The sequence below is a fragment of the Callithrix jacchus genome, chromosome 13 (genome assembly GCF_049354715.1).
Source record: "Callithrix jacchus isolate 240 chromosome 13, calJac240_pri, whole genome shotgun sequence".
Lineage (NCBI taxonomy): Eukaryota > Metazoa > Chordata > Mammalia > Primates > Cebidae > Callithrix > Callithrix jacchus.
This window is the reverse complement of record NC_133514.1, coordinates 89,935,802-89,951,364: the sequence shown is the minus strand read 5'-3', so window position 1 is coordinate 89,951,364 and position 15,563 is coordinate 89,935,802. Positions and strand designations below refer to the sequence as shown.

Sequence of the window (15,563 nt, the reverse complement as noted above, 5' to 3'; positions counted from 1 at the left end):
AGCCAAATATTTAGTTAATACTGTTTATTAGAACAAATTGTTAGCCTTTGAATAAAACCTCAGAATATCTTTGTTAAATATGCGCTCTGAATGAAGAGACCCCCCCCCAAACAGGCTTTGTGTGAGCAACATGGCTGTATGTGGGTGTGGGCAACCTGGGTGTGGGCAACCTGGGTGTGGGAAGGCTGAGTCTGAAAAGAGAGTCAGCACAGGGTGGTGGCATAGGAGTTGGTTTTATAGGTTTGGGGTAGGCAGTGGAAAGTTACCGAAGTACAGTTCAGGGTAGTCTTTGCAAGCTGGGAGGGGGTCATAGGCTCTGGAGTCACGAGGTTGACCAAGGTCGGTCACAAAGTCCAGTTGCTTTATCAGTTGAGGCAGAATTAAGGAACAATAGAAGAATGTCTCGTAGTTAATTAGGCAATGCAGGGGTTGATCATTTCTTCTCCTTTTGTGGTTTTCCAGTTAATTCAGACTTTCTAGTTCTTAGAACTCATTTGGAGTAAGAACTCATCAGGTCAAAGAGGTTATGCTGTCCATGGCATAGTCAGCTGGCCTAAAACACCTTATATTCCTGTCTTTTTATATTTGTCATACAAAGAAAAAAGAAATGAAGAGTGAAGGGCAGTAGCCTATTAGGAAGGCTGGCACAGACTGGTGATAGGGCCATGTTTCTCAGTGCTTTTTTGAGTGGGATTGGAGGCAGCATGGAAACATAAAAATGGGAAAGAATTTAGACTGCTGAGAGATTTTAGGGGAAGGGTTAATATTGTGCGGTTGTTAAAAGGAGCATTTTGTTATATTGACTGGTTATAGCTTGGATACAATTTTGTAGGAATTGAGAGGTTAGTTGGAAAAGGCAAGGTCCAAATAAGAGAAGGAGAAAAATGGGTATAAAGGGGCCTGCTAATGGAAGGAGCAATGATATCCAGTTAGAGAGTGGCTAGCTAGGTTGAAAATAATTATTTGCCTGATTATCAAACTTTTGGGCTCTGTCTTTCCATTTATTGATGGCATCATATATGAGGCCAGACTGGTTTGCATAAAAACATTCTTCGTTTAGGAAGAGGCAAAGACCTCGTTTTTCAGCAGTTAGTAAATCAAGACCTCTTCAGTTTTGGAGGACAGCTGCAGTTAGGGAATTTACTTGAGCCTTAAGAAGGGATAGTGATTGAGTTATTTCTGTAATGCTAGCACAGAAATCATTAGAGAGGCTACAGAAGGTGACAATTGAAGTGGTAAGGCCTGCTGTGCCTTTGCCGAGTGCAGTAGTAATTTCTAACCCTACAAGTAAGGGGATCAATGGAATGACCCGCTTGTGTCGGGACCACAAGGGGAACAGGGAGGCTTTCGTCTCTGTAAACTGAATTTTGGGAACAAGGAAAACTAGGGTAGAAGTGCCTGTCCAGTTGGTAGGAAGGCAGATGTAAGAAGAACCACAGAGGGAAAAAAAAGTCCTTGGCTTAGGCAGAACTGGAAGTGTAAACTGAAAAGATGAGAAAGTGTTCTGCGGGGGGTGGTTGGAGTCTTTTACCCGGATACCAAAGGAACTAGCAAGGGCCATGGCTGTTAAAGGCTGTGGTAGGGTTTAGTGGAGTAACTGTGTGGAGGGAGAGCTTTTGTTTTCATGATGTATGAGGAAGTGTGTGGTACCTATAAGTAACCACTCAAACAGAGACTTTCTGAGGTGTGATATAAGTAGCAGGGGTGACTGCGTTAAGTATTGGTGTTAGGAAAAAGATGCCTAATGAAAGTAAAAGGTATGTTAGGTTTATATTGGGTTACTCTTCCACTTTGGGGATATGGGTGAGTTTAAGAGAAGTGGGGGAGAGTACTTGCTACTTCCAGGAGGATGTGGAGGAGTCAGGCTGATTGTCTGATGGACACAGCTTTATCCTGGAATGATGGACCCACTGGGGAGTGTCTCGTAGATGGACAGTGATTGGGGTGCTGTAGACTACCAGAAACGGTCCTGTCCATTGAGGTTGCAGAGACTGAGGGATTAGACTTTTAACTAGGACTGACCTTCCAGTTAGGGTGTTTTCATATGGCCAGGTATCTGGAGTGGGTAAGAGGAAATTAGCAGCCTGGTGGATTTCTTGACTGGCCTGTTGGAGGACTGGAAGATAGTCACCAAGAGGACTGGTGTCTGGAATAAGGTTAGGCCCAAGCAGAAAGGTGCGGCCATATAGGAGTTCAGAGGGGCTATACCCTGTGGGTTTTTTAGGAGTGACTTGAATCCTGAGTCCTCTGGAGTGGATAACTCCAGCCTTGGCTGGGAGGAGAGAGTGGCCTTAAGGAGGACCTTTACTGGGGGCATTGATAATAGAGGACCCTTGTGTAGTGAGAGAACCTCTTTCTGCCCATATGGCAGCATGGTGGTGTAGGATGTGGAAGGTATATTTAGAGTCAGTATAAATATTAACATGTAATCCTTTGGCAAGAGTAAGAGCATGGGTTAGGGCAATTAATTTAGCTTGCTGAGAAGTGGTGGAGGGGAGAAGTGTGACAGCTTTGATAATAGATGAGTGGGATACAACAGCATAACCAGCTTTGGCCAGTGCCAACCGACTGGGCTTTGAAGAACTGCCATCAATAACCCATGTGTGATCTGGGTATGGAATAAGAAAAAGAGAAATGTGGGGAAATGGGGAGGATTCTACATGGATTAGGGAGATGCAGTCATGGGGTTTAGGGTTTGTGTTAGGTATTAAGTGAGAGGCTGGGTTGAAGTCAGGTCCGAGAGCAATGGTTACTGTGGGGGTTTCAATAAAGAGTGCATAAAGCTGGAGAAGGCGAGGGGCCAAAAGTAAGTGTGTGAGGTGTGAAAAGGAAACTAAATTTTGGAGGTTGTGAGAGGTATAGAGAGTAAGTGGGGCATAACCTGTACTTTTAAGGGACTCTGGGAGTATTACAGCTGTTGTGCGTAAACATGACAGCCAGCCTAGGACTGTGAGGACAAGAAGGTGACTCGTTGTGGGTCTGGCTTTTGTGTAAGAACCCCTGCTGTGCAACCTTTTACTTCTGCTGTGCAAAGGGAAAAGGGTTGGGAGAAGAGTTGGAGAGTGCTAGTGGAGGGGCCATTTCCAGGGCCTTTTTTAACAAACGAAAGGAAAGAATGGGAGAAGGATTTAGGGTCTATGGGCTCAGCTAAGTTCCCTTTTGTAAGTTTATAAAGTGGTTTGGCTAGTAGGGCAAAACCTGGTACCCAGCAGCAAAAGTATTTTGAGAAAGGATTTGACTTAAGTAATGAGGGCTCTCTCGGAAACCTTGGGAAGAACAGTCCAAGTTAACTGTGGGACCGGTGGGTGTCAGGGTCAGTCCGAATAAAGGTGAAAAGAGGCTGAGATGAGGGGTATAAGGGGATGGTAAAAAGGGTGTCTTTCAGGTCAAGAATAGAATACTGAGTTGTGGAAATGGGTATGGAAAATAGGAGCGTATTGGGGTTTGGTACAACTGGGTGGATGGGAAGCACAATCTGATTAATGAGAAGAGTGATTGGGCTAATCTGCAGGATTTGTCTGGTTTTTGGACAGGTAGGATAGGGTAAGGATAGTTTGTAGGAATTAAAAGGTCATGTTGTAATAGACAGATGATAACAGGCTTTAGGCCTTTTAAAGCCTGTTGTAGGATGGGGTACTGGTCCTGGGTGGAATAAGGGTGGTTAGGTTTTAAGTGGATGATGAGGGGTGAGTGACTTGTAGCAAGGGATGGGAGGTGGTGTCCCGCACCCATGAATTAAGGTAAGGGGACACAAGCGGGGGAGCTATTGAGGGAGGTATGGGCTCAGGGAGGAGGACGGCAATGAGGTATGGCTGTAGCCCGGGAATAGTTAAGGAGGCAGACAATTTTGCTAGGATATTTTGGCCTAATGGGAACTGGACAAGTGGGGATGATTAGGAAAGCATGTGGAAAGGAGTGCTGGCCTAATTGACACCAGACTTGAGTTTTGAGAGGCCTGGGAACCTTGCTGTCAATTCCCACAACAGTTAAGTAGGCCAAGGAGACATGTCCTTGAAAAGAAGACAGAGTGGAGCAGGTGGCTTCCATATTGATTAAGAAGGAGATAGACTTACCCTCCACCATAAGAGTTAACCGAACCTCAGCATCCGTGATGGTGCAGGGGGCCTCCGAGATGTTCAGGCAGTGTTAGTCTTCAGCTGCTAAGCTGAGGAGATCTGGGAAAGATTCAGTCCAGGAGCTTTGCGTTGAAGCTCCAGGAGCTGTGAGAGCAGCAACGTGAGGTGGACAGTCCGACTTCCAGTGGGGGGCCTGCACAGATGGGGCAAGGCTTAGGAGGAATCCCAGGCTGTGGGCATTCCTTGGCCCAGTGGCCAGGTTTCCGACACTTGAAGCAAGGTCTGGGAAGGGTGGCTGGACGCTGCAGTCTGGTCGCTTTGAAGTCTTTGTGAGGCAGTGGTAAGGCTGAGGTTTGTCTAAAGGCAGAGGCAAGCATCTGTAGTTCTGAGATATGCTGCCACTGGGCAACTGCTTCCCTATTATTGAGAACCATGAAGGTGAGATTGATTACTTCCTGTTGTGGGGTTTGAAGGTCATATTTTACTTTCTGTGGCTTATTTAATATCAGGGGCTGATTGGATGATAAAATGCATGTTAAGCATTCTTCAGGGAAGAGAGTAAAGAAGTAAGGAAGACATTTAGGTCACTTCAGGTAAGATTATAGGACTGGGTTAAGTATTTGGATGATCTGATGAAAAGGAGCCTAACCATTGTCTGATTTGGGAAAGGTCGGATAAAGAGAAAGGAATGTGCACACTAACTATGCCTTCGGCTTCGGCCACCTCAGCTTGCTGAGTACGGTGAGACTCATTGAAGTGAGAATTGATGGGCAGGGGTGAAGGAATTAGCCGCAGGACTAAACTGTAACCAAGACCGAGTATGAGGTGGGGAAGTAACAGCAGGGGCCTAAGGAGGTGGGTTTTGGGCTGAGGAAGAGGAAGGAAGCTCTGGGGGGGGGGGGTTAGGGCCTGGATTAGGGTCTGGATTGGACAGGCTGGGAGGAGAAAGGTCAGATGAGTTGAGGGACAAGGAGGATTCTGAGTTAACTGGCAGAGGCAGGAGGGGCGGACAGAAGGGAGAGAAGGAAAATTTGGGACGGGTTGCATTTAGAACAGAGAGTAGGGAGAGGTTGGAGTGTAAAAAAAATGCCTGGATGTTGGGAATTTCAGGCCATTTTCTCATTTTATGACAGAAGTCATCTAGACCCTGCAGGATAGAAAAATCGAAGGTATCATTCTCTGGCCATTTAGAACTATTGTCCAATTTATATTGTGGCTGTCCGACCTACCCTCTGCGGGAAGACTGAGCTCGTTCGGAAAAACCGGACCGCAGGCTAGAGGAAATTCCTTAAGTTCAGGCTTTATTGAGAGGAAAGAGCCTCCGGGCGGACCAGCCGGGAGGAAGAGGAGAATGGCCGCGCCGCTCAGAGGGGCAGGGTTGTTTTATAGGGGTCTGAAGGGCTGGGGGGTGGGGAAGCCAAAAGCCGAGGTGGTGGGCAACTGTTGGTCAGTTTGAACTGCTGGGCGGGAAGCTGGGCGGCGGGAGGGCTAGGGCCGGTATGTAAAGTGAGAGATAAGGGAGCCTCTTTGTGGGGGAGGGAAAGAGAGAGAGATTTTGCGGTAGGGGCAGAGTTTTCCAAACATTCCCGACTCCTTAAAGAAAAGAAAAAGAGGGGGTCAGGGGCGTCGGTTGTCTCTCTAGCTACTTCCTGCTGACAAGGGTCAATGGGGGTTCTGAAGAGATTTCTTTTCCTAAGGAGCCTGGATGGTCGGGGAGAGGTCTATTTTTTGCACTCGTTCAGGGTAGGGTTGGAGCAGCATCTGGTGGATGGTGACTCGAGTCAGTTCTTGAAAGCGCCGCTATAGGAACTGTAGAAAGCAAGGAGCAATAAGTAAGATTAGGCAAACAGCTACTAGGGGCCCAAGCAATGGGGACAAGAGGGTATACATAGAGGAAGACCACCACGCCGTGGCTTCAGCCGAGAACTTCTGACTCTGCAGGTTAGTTTTGAGTTTCTGGAGGCTCTCGATTCGGGTTTCTACTAGGCCGGATTCATTGATGTAGTAACAGCACTCTTCCTGTAGGAAGATACAGGTCCCTCCTCGTTCAGCAGTGAGCAGGTCCAGGGCTCTTCGGTTCTGCAAGGCAACTTGGGCAACTGAGGTGATCTGTCGTTGGAGTGATGCTAAAGACTCAGTAGAGTCATCAATAGCCGCTTGGAGTTGTGAGGTCAGTCGGGCTATGGCCAGGTGAGAGTGGACTAGTGCCCCTCCTCCTAATCCTGAGTAAAGTAGGGGAGGTAGCTGTCTAGAGGAGTAGTCTCTGGCAGTGGGGGAGTTGAAAGCAGGAAGGGGCAACCATACAGCAGCTCAAATGGGCTAAGCTGTGATGGGCCCCGGGGGCTTGCTCTTACTCTGGTGAGGGCGATAGGAAGTAAGGTTACCCAGGATTGGCGGAGCTCAAGCATGAGCTTGGTCAGATGCTCCTTTATTAGGCCATTGGCCCGTTCTACCTTACCAGAGGACTGGGGATGGTAGGCGGCATGTAGCTTCTACTGAATTCCTAGAGAGGTAGAAACGGCATTAGTGACTTTGGAGATAAAGGCTAGGCCGTTGTCTGACTGTATGGTAGCTGGGAGTCCAAAGCGTGGGATGATGTCTTGAATGAGATGAGTGGCTACTGTCCCGGCAGACTCAGAGGCTGTGGGGTAAGCTTCAATCCAGCCTGAAAAAGTGTCAACAATGGTTAGCAGATACCGGTACTGTTTGTGCTTTGGCATATGGGTGAAATCAATTTGCCAGTCTTGGCCAGGTAGGAACCTGCGTAGCTGATGAAGCTGGCGCCGGGGATGACAGGAACTCTGGGAATTAGTTTTCACGCAGACAGTACATGAGGACTGGACTTCCTGTATGGTATTGAGGAGGCGGTGGGGGTGAAAAAGTGGGTGGAGGAACTGGTATAAGGCTTTAGGCCCAATGTGGAGTGAATTATGGATGTCTTGGATTATCTGGTACCTTTGCTTTTCAGGGAGGATGAGGAGGTTATGCCTGAAGGCCCAGTCATCCTTGAACTGTACCCCGGGGGTAGACTGGAGGGTCTGGAGTTCTGAGGCAGAGTATTGAGGGCTAGGAGAAAAAGGCTGTGTGGGCTGGCGGTGGGGAAGGTTATGACGGCCTTCAGCTTTGAAAGGATGTCTCACCCCAGAAGGGGAACTGGGCAGGTGGGGATTACTAAAAAGGAGTGGGTGAAGGGAGTGGAGTTATATGAGCACATGAGTGGTGGGGTTTGATAGGGGATACTCGGGGTCCCATCGATTCCCATGACTAAGACCTGGGAAGGGGTGAGATGGCCAGAATAAGAAGGAAGTGCGGAGTAGGTAGCCCCCATGTCTTGTGACCCTAGGCTCGGCGAGGGTAACCGGAGTCGGAAAGCCAGGGCCCCGCTAGTCATCTAGCAGCCCTAGTAGACTGGGGAACGGAGCTCCCTCGGAGGTCGGCTCCTGGCAAGCAGGCTCCTCCATACTGAGGGTGACTGCCGGCTGTGTAACACCAGTGTGTCTGTTTTGAGGAACCGGCACCCTGGGGAAGCTGGGGCAGTCTGACTTCCAGTGTCCCGGGAGCCGACAGATAGGGCAAGGCTTAGTTGGTGGCCGTGGTTGTGGACAGGCTCGGGACCAGTGTCCTTCCTTTCCACATTTGAAACATGCCCCTGGAGGGGCATGGGTTTCGGCCTTGGGCTTCTGGTTCCCTGCTGGCCTTAGAGCCGCCACTAGGGCTTGGGTCTGGAGGGCAGCCTTCTGCTTCATGCGAGTTTGGCGGGCAGCCTCAGCTGCATCTTCCCTGGCATTGAATACTTTAAAGGCCATTTTTACCAGGTTTTGGATGGGAGTCTCTGGCCCCTCTTCTGCTTTCTTTAGTTTCTTTCTTATGTCGGGTGCTGATTGGGAGATAAAATGGGAGGCTAATACAGTGGCCCTGTTTTGGGAGGCTGGGTCTAGTCGAGTATACCAGACTAGGGCTTCTTATGCTTGAGTGAGGTATTGGAATTCTTTAATATATGTGGACGGGTTGGCTGAGAAGGATCCTAAATGTGTCTCAATTTGGGACAGGTCTTGGAGTGAGAAAGGAACATGGACCCTGATTAAACCTTCTGTGCCTGCTACTTCTCGGAGTGGGGCCAGGATAGCTGGCTGGTGGGAGCGGGTGTGGGCCGCCACCGGAGAGGCAAGAGGAAGTGCGGCCTCTGAGGGAGGGGGCTCGGAGGGAGTAGAGGGAGAGCGAGGCATGGCCTCTGAGGTAGGAGGTGCAGAGGGAGTGGGGGAAGGGCGTGCCGTTGATGGCGACTGGTTGCTGAGATTGGCAGGAGAGGACAGATGTTCAGGCAGATCCTCCGGTGAGGAGTAGGGAGGGGGAGAGGTAGTGGAGGAAGATTTACGGGGGGTTCGAGATAAGAGGATTTGGTAGGTGGAGCAGGAAGAACATAGGTCGGGGTGGGTACGGAGGTCCCAAAAAGCCTGGACGTAAGGAATATCATTGTCCTTGCCCGCGCGGCGACAAAAATCGTCGAGATCTCGGAGGGTGTTGAAATCAAAAGTGCCAGTCGGGGGCCAATGTGACTGGTTACTGAGTTTGTATTGGGGCCAAGCCACGTGGGACAGGAAAATAAGCTTTTTCTTTCTGAGGGTTTGGGAATATCCCAATTTGGTAAAATTTCGCAGCAAGCACCCGAGGGGGGTGCTCAGAGGTATTTTGGACTCCGAATTTCCCATGGCAGGTGCAGCTACAGACTCTCCGGCGCGGATGGGCAGATGCAACGAAAAGGCGTCCCCGTTCGTTGCAAATTCCCCGGAGTACAATTAAGTACGGAAAGGGAAGCGGTCAGAGGGGCGTCCCCCGTCTGGCGGCTGTCCCTCGGAAGGCTCCTGGAGCGGGAATGGAAGACTACCTTGGCTCGGCCGAGACTAGGCAAGGAGTCCGTGCGGAACGCCGGAGAGGGAGCAACTGCACCATGCCGTAGGAAGAGGAGATGGGAAGCGGGGGAAGGCAAAGCAAGAAAAACTTGGCTTACCTTAATCGGAACGTGGAGGTGGCAGGGCCAGTGTTGGGTAGGTCGGGGAGGGGGGCCGTGGCCGGGCCAACGGCCCCAGCTCCCGTCCCGGGTTTCCGGCACCATTTGTCCGACCTACCCTCTGCGGGAAGACTGAGCTCGTTCGGAAAAAACCGGACCGCAGGCTAGAGGAAATTCCTTAAGTTCAGGCTTTATTGAGAGGAAAGAGCCTCCGGGCGGACCAGCCGGGAGGAAGAGGAGAATGGCCGCGCCGCTCAGAGGGGCAGGGTTGTTTTATAGGGGGCTGAAGGGCTGGGGGGTGGGAAGCCAAAAGCCGAGGTGGTGGGCAACTGTTGGTCAGTTTGAACTGCTGGGCGGGAAGCTGGGCGGCGGGAGGGCTAGGGCCGGTATGTAAAGTGAGAGATAAGGGAGCCTCTTTGTGGGGGAGGGAAAGAGAGAGAGATTTTGCGGTAGGGGCAGAGTTTTCCAAACAGTGGCCAACTAGTATTGCAGAAGAAAATAAGACTCTGGTTTTAGGTCAGGTGATAGCCAGAGAGGTTTGAGGTTTTCTTAGAGTGCAGGCTAAGGGAGAGGAGGGAGGAATGGCAGGCAGGGGGTTGCCCATAGTTTAAGAAGAATGGTGGAGACAGGAAAAGTGAATGTGCCACCAAGCAGCTTAGCAGGCGTCCCAGACTAAACCTTGGTCTGTACCTGGGGTGAATCAGTCAAAGGGGGCGTCCCCCTTGTTGATCCATCACCCTCGAGTGCAAATGAATGACCAGAGCAGATGTCTCCGCAATGATCAGTCACTGAGGGAAGACTGTCTTCCTGGTTCCATGACCTATGCAGGATTTTTTCCAGTCATGAACCTCCCAGAAAGTCCTGTCTTTCTTCTCTCCACTGAAAGGGAGAGGAAAATGAAACTGAAAGGAGATGAAGATTGACAGGTAGCGAGAAGGGCTAAAGAAGAGTTGAGGCAAACCGCTTACCTGATGTGAAGATGGTGAGTGGGTCTGTGGGCTGGCCTGATGAACCTAGGTCATAGGTAGGTCTCTTCATGGAGAGAGCACAAGGAGAACAGGGACAGGGGGTTTGGTCTCCCAAAGGAGTTCCCCCATCCCAGATTTTGGCACCAAATGTTAAAATTGTGCTCTGGGTGTGGGCAGGCTGAGTCTGACAAGAGAGTCAGTGCAGGGCGGTGGGGTAAGAGTTGGTTTTATAGGTTTGGGGTAGGCAGTGGAAAGTTACAGTTCAGGGCAGTTTTTGCAAGCTGGGAGTGAGTCATAGGGTATGGAGTCAGGAGGTTGACCAAGGTGGGTTACAAAGTCCAGTTGCTTTAAATCAGTTGAGGTGGGATTAAGGAACAATAGAAGAATGTCTCAAAGTTAATTAGGCACTGTGGGGGTTGATCATTACTTCTCCTTTTGTGGTTTTCCAGTTACTTCAGACTTTCTAGTTCCAGGAACTCATCTGGAGTGTATGTGCAGGTCACAGAGGTTACCTCCAACTGGGACAGTGAAGAAGAAAAAAAAATAAACAGAGGTTACCATGCCGTCCATGGCACGGTCAGTTGGCCTAAAAGATACTTTTTTTAAATGAAAAACTTATTCCAGGGCTGGGCATGGTGGCTCATGCCTGTAATCCTAGCACTTTGGGAGGTGGCAGGATCACTTGAACCCAGGAGTTCACACCAGCCTGGGCAATATGGCGAAACCCTGTCTCTACAAGAAATAAAAAATGAGTCTTACCTACTCAGGAACCTGAGATGGGAGAATCACTTGAGCCTGGGAGGCTGCAGTGAACTGTGATTGTGTTACAGCACTGCAGACTGGGTGACAGAGTGAGACCCTGTCTCAAAAAAAAAAAAATTATTCCAGGTAAAGCAATATAAAAAGAATTTATAATAACAGCCCAAAGATAGGGTGTCCATAAACTTTAGCATTTCAAACTGGGGCATTTTTGAGAGTGAAAGTAAACATTACTAATAATTATTCTGGGATATGAACATAAACTGAGGCAGTTTTGGGGAAATAGAGCTGTATAGTCATCCTGACCAAAAAATTAGTAGAAATATGAAAACAATTATGAAGAGTATTGGTAGACCATTTGTAAAGAGCAGTTGAATTAAGAGATGTAAGAAGAAAGGAAACCTGTAGCATACAACTTTCCAATTAAAAATATTTAAAAAGAAGTCCAGTTGTGGCTCATGCCTGTAATCTCAGCACTTTGGGAGGCTTGAGGTGGGTAGATTACTGGAATTCAGGAGTTCCAGACCAACCTGCTCAATGTGATGAAACCCCATCTCTACTAAAAATATAAAACAATTAGCCAGGCGTGGTGAGGAATTGAGTACATTAGAGGTCTTTACTTCTTTTTCAGCTATTCATTAGAACACTCTTGGAAATGTTAAGAACTTTTTAAAAATAAGATTTTTGCAGTTAAGTAAGTTTGGAAAATTCTTTACTTAATTACATAAATTCTTTTTTTTCCCCAAGACAGAGCTTTGCTCTGTAGTCTAGGCTGGAGTGAGTGCAGTGGTGTGATTTAGGCTCACTGCATCATCTACTTCCTGGGTTCCAGGGATTCTCCTGCCTCGCCTCTTGAGTAGCTAGGACTACAGGCACGAGCTACCACACCTGGCTAATTTTTGTCTTTTTAGTAGAGATGTGGATTCGCCATTTTAGCCAGGCTGGTCTTGAATTCCTGGCCTCAAGTGATCTGCCTTCCTTGGCCTCCCAGAGTGCTCGATTTATAGGCATGAGCCACTGTGCCTTCCCATAATTACCTAAGTTATTTACAGCTGGACCTTTTACAATCTTTTTTTTTTTTTTCCAGCAGAGATGATTCAGTTTATTATTCTCAACTTGACTCTATTCCACTTTAGGCTCTAACACTGCACAGAGCTTAATCCCATAACAGTTGCATCCCTGGAAAGGTGAAGGGGCTAAACCACAAAGTCAGAAACTTTGGGAAAACCCAAGGTCACATGCACACCTCTCAAACAAGGAAACAAATTATAAGGGCTCAGTCACTGTACACGGCAAGTGTGCGATGTTCAAACTTCTGTTCTTTTGACGGTGGCCAAATGGATAAGTCTCTGGTTTCTTGGGCTCAGTCATGGTCTAAGGTTAATAGGAAGGCCAACAATGTTGTGAGCAGGATTCAATTTCTACAGGATCATGGGGCATCATCTTCCACGTGAAGGGGCTCCAGCAGGTTGGAGATGTCCAATACTCATCCAGATTAGGGTCCTGAAGCCCTCGCCAGAGCTCGGGCTCAGGCAGCTTTGGCATTTTCTTCTAGCTCACCTAGCAAATGCTCCTGGGAAATCGGGTCATGATATTCCAGGTTGACTTCTGTGGTAGGGCCTTCTGTCACTGGGCACGCCGCACCTGCTGCATGAATTGCACTTGCACAGGTGTCAGCTTCTCCTGAGTTGGGTGGTTAATGCTGAACAAACGGGTCCTCTACACACTTAGCATCCAGAGGGTCACCAGCTCCCTAAGCTGCCATGTTGCTGCTCCTCCTTTCGCAGTGCCTCAGAATTGTTAATAGATGATCATGTGAATTGTCAGTCTCCCAAGATGGCAGATCCAGATTTATGGATCATGCAGCTGCTTTGAACACCTGCCTTCTTGAAGATGCACTGTTACGTGGAAGACTCTGGGACCCAGCTTTAGATTCTTTGCCTAATCACATCACTTTTATTAAAATTACATATCTCAACAATTTTGTAATCTGACTCTGTAAAGTCCCAAAGCATAGTACATAGATAGACTGGCTTACAGCAATCTTTGGGATAGTAATAAACCAACTACCAAATAAATACACAAATAAAATAGAACAAATGAGAAATCATATTTTTTGGAATAAGAGCTTGGATTCCCAAAGGAAACAAGCACTCAGGCAAAAAGTTTTCTCATCAAGGCAATTTACTTTTGGAGAAGGGTGCTTCTTGCATACAGCGCAGTGGCAAGAGCACACCCAACAAAGGAAAAGCAGGGGTTTTTATTCCTAATGCTATTCCTGTTTTTGTATCCTCCCCCTGTTAATTGGGGTTGGACCGTTCATTGAGGTCAGATTGTACAATCTAACTGTTCCCAATAGGCTAGATTCAGCATTTAGAATAGGACAAAGAACCAGGAAGTTTATTGTTTGTACCTACCAACTTAAAATTAGGTGGTATGGGTTGGCTACAAACTTGGTGGTTGGATGCATGCCTGGGCATGTTAAAGTCAGGAAAGATTACTTACAAAATAGAATGAAGGACAAGGAGTGAAACCCTTTGAAGAGAAGCTGCTTGTTCCCAACAATTTTCCCCCTCTTGAATTTATACACTTTCTGCTTCAGACTTACCTAACATGGCTTGACTTTGCTATTCTTCTTGATTGTCTATGAGAGATTATTGGAGACCCCTCCCTGGAGGAGAATGGGATACTGGACGAGCCCCCAAATTGTTGGAAATAAGAGCTTTGAGTTGCAAAGGAAACGAGCACCCAGGCAAAAAGTTTTCTCAGCGAGACAATTTACCTCTGCAGAGTGGTGCTTCTTGCATACAGAGTAGTGGCAAGAGCACACCCAGCAAAGGAAGGCAGGGATTTTATTCTTAAAAACTATCCCTGTTTCTGTGTGCTCCCCCCCTCCCCGTTAATTGGGGACCCTACAATGTAAACTGATCTCTATTGGTTACATTTAGCATTTAGAATAGGACAAAGAACCAGGAAGTATATTGCTTGTACCTACCAACTTAAAGCAAGGCAATGTGGATAGGCTACAAGCTTGGTGGATGGAGGCATGCCTGGGCATGTTAAAGACAGTAAAGATTACTTATAAAATAGAATAAAGGACAAGGGGGTGAACCCCTTTGAAGAGAAACTGTTCCCAATGTGTTCTATGTCCAAAAACTATGTCATTGGTCTTTAGTTTTGTTTCCCTTTCTTTAGATCAACATTTAGCAAGTGTTTTTTAGGCACAGGGTACTGTGTCATATGGCATGATCCCTTTTTACAAGTTGCTTGAAGTCTTGGTGTCATATGAAAAGAGCCAATTCAGTAATGACAAATCAGAGCTGATTTATAGGAGGAGGAGGGGGAGGGGGAGGGGGAGAGGGAGGGGGAGGGGGAGGGGGAGAGGGAGGGGGAGGGGGGTCACTGTTAATCTTGGTGATCTGGGAAAGCTTCATTGGAGTGTTATGTGGGCTTTTGAAGGAAGAGAGTAAGTAGATATTTAGAGATACATATTTTTAAGTGAATGTTTTTAAGGCTCTGTTGCCTTAAAAAGGTGTGTGTTTGTGAATATGTGTGTGTGTATGCAGAATTTGGTTAAGTGTATCAAAATCCTTAAGTGTATTAAGATTAGCTGCTTCTGTCTTGCTTTTTTGTTTTGTTTTGTTTTGGTTTTGTTTCTCTTTCTCTTTTTGAGATGGAGTCTCACTCTGTTGCTCAGGCTGAAGTGCTGCCGCATGATCTCAGCTTATGGCAACCTCTGCCTCCCAAGTTCAAGTGACTGTCCTGCCTCAGCCTCCCTAGTAGCTGGGACTGTAGATGCATGCCACCATACCCAGCTAGTTTTTGTATTTTTAGTAGAGATGGGGTTTTGCCATGTTGGCTAGGCTGATTTCGAATTCCTGCCCTCAGGTGATCTGCCTGCTTCAGCCTCCCAAAGTACTGGGATTACAGGCATGAGCCACTACACTTGGCCTAGATTAGCTGCTTCTGGAAAGGAGCTGGGAGGCTGGAGACAGTTAGGAGGAGTCTTTTCTCTTTCTGTCCTTTTATGTATCTTTTTAAAGTTCTAACTATGTGAATGTATTAACAAGTCAATAAAGAAATGACTAGAATTTAAATAATAGTAATAATAATAGTAATTATTATTTTTGAGAAAGAGTCTCGCTGTCACCCAGACGGGAGTGCAGTGGTACGATCCTTTTTTCAAGCAATTCTCCTGCCTTAGCCTCCCGAATAGCTGAGATTACGTGTACACACCACCACACCTGGCTCATTTTTTATATTTTTGGTAGAGACGGGGTTTCACTGTATTGACCAGGCTGGTCTCCGACTCTTGAGCTCAAGTAATCTGCCTGTCTTGGCCTCCCAAAGTGCTGGGATTACAGGCATGAACCATTGCACCTGGGTATTATTTTGAATTAAAAAAATTTTATTGGCTGGGCACGGTGGTTCATGCCTGTAATTCCCACCACTTTGGGAGACCAGCCTGGCCAATATGGTGAAACCCCTTCTCTACTAAAACTACAAAAATTAGCTGGACATGGTGGCACAAGTCTGTAGTCCCAGCTGAAGCAGAAGAATCGCTTGAACCTGGGAGGCGAGGTTGCAGTGAGTCAAGATCACACCACTGCGCTCCAACCTGGGTGACAGAGCAAGATTCCTTTCCAAAATAAATAAATAAATAAATAAAAATTTTATCATGTTCTGGAGATGGATGTTAGTGATGGTTGAACAACAGTGTGAATATGCCTAATGCCACAAATATGTAAACTT

General features: G+C 47.5%; 1 protein-coding gene and 1 long non-coding RNA gene across 38 annotated transcripts in view; one reads left to right on the top strand and one right to left on the bottom strand.

The window, feature by feature from the left end:
* Positions 1-15,563, top strand: part of PIAS2 (protein inhibitor of activated STAT 2) — a 181,550-nt gene that overhangs the window by 58,831 nt on the left and 107,156 nt on the right. The window lies entirely within an intron of this gene.
* LOC144579056 (uncharacterized) lies at positions 5,352-9,238 on the bottom strand. Its single transcript, XR_013525886.1, has 2 exons — positions 9,085-9,238; positions 5,352-6,741 (listed from the first exon to the last, which is right to left on the bottom strand). It is a non-coding gene; the product is annotated as an uncharacterized LOC144579056 (long non-coding RNA).